Source organism: Trematosphaeria pertusa (assembly GCF_010094035.1).
Source record: "Trematosphaeria pertusa strain CBS 122368 unplaced genomic scaffold BU26scaffold_7, whole genome shotgun sequence".
In the NCBI taxonomy this organism is placed as follows: domain Eukaryota; kingdom Fungi; phylum Ascomycota; class Dothideomycetes; order Pleosporales; family Trematosphaeriaceae; genus Trematosphaeria; species Trematosphaeria pertusa.
The window spans coordinates 1,150,859-1,152,216 of record NW_022987218.1 but is presented as its reverse complement, the minus strand read 5'-3'; positions in this window follow the sequence as shown (position 1 = coordinate 1,152,216).

Below are 1,358 nucleotides of genomic sequence, written 5' to 3'. Positions count from 1 at the left end.
GCTATCTAGAATTTTATGTATAGGCTATTCTAGATTACTATTAACTTTAATAGGTAGCTACTTAGGCTCTACCTACTCTAGTAATAGCTCTAAGACTTTTCTTAACTAATTAGCGTAGAAGACGTTATACATACGTATATACGCAGGTAGCTAGAGCTAGAAGAAGTAACTCTTTATAGTAATAATTAGGTAAAAGCTATATATCTATTAATCTAGCTTTATACTAGGCTAATCTATTAAAAAGCTATAAGGTTTAACGTAGACAAGGTTACCTACTACAAAATTAGGTTCTTAACGCTTTTTATTTACTTAGAGCGCCTATCTAGCTTACGCTTTTACAATATTACTTTATATAATTTTAGTAGCTTTTTCTATAGCGTTATATTACTTCTTAGTAAAATTCTAAGCTTTCTAGCGTAAAAGACGCTTACGTAGAGTAGAGGCTTTTATTATACGCTTCTTCTAATTCTAGTAGTATATTAGTTAGTATCTAAATTTAATTTTATACGCTATTAGTTCTATAGTTTTATATAGTAACGTAGCTTATACCTAATCTATATAGAGTAGAAGGTCTAACTAATTATTCTAGTAGTAGTTAACAAATAAACATAGACGCTAATTAAGATATTAATTAATAATCTCTATATTTCTATTAGTTTATAAGTAGTACGTAGTAGAGAGCTTCTACTTAATTTCTATAAGCTAATAGAGCTTATCTATAAAGGTAGAGGTAAACTATAGGCTATAATCTAATATAATAGACCTAGAAGAACTATATATATGCTAGATATATTAGTAATATAGCTCTACTATACGTTAAGCTATAATTTTCTTATAGTAGAGTAGAGAGAAGCTTTACTTACTTAGCTAATCTATAATAACGTACACGTAGTTAAATTCTTTCTTATTAAAGAGAAAGCTTTTAAAATCTATAGAGACGTTCTACTATACTCTCTTAGAAATAGGTAGAGACTTTAGAAGATCTAGCGTTTTATTCTATAGCGTATAGTTCTAGTAGTAAGCCTTATACGCTACTACGTACGTATTAACGTCTTCTTATATACCTAGCTAGTAATATTAATTTTATAGTAACTAGGTAGTTTTTCTTTATTCTAGATAGATAGTTATCTAAGTAGTATACACTATACGTATTAAATACGTTTATAGATAGTTAATAGTAGAAACTATTAATTAATTCTAATAGGTTAATAAGCTGTCTTCTATTTTCTAGGCGGAGCTTAATATAGTAGCTTTTTCTTAAGCTAGCTATAGAGAGTTGTCTAATTAGTTAGCTATAATAACCTAATTAATTATAGTATATAGATTCTTAGTAGAGAGTGCCTCTATAAACGTATTAG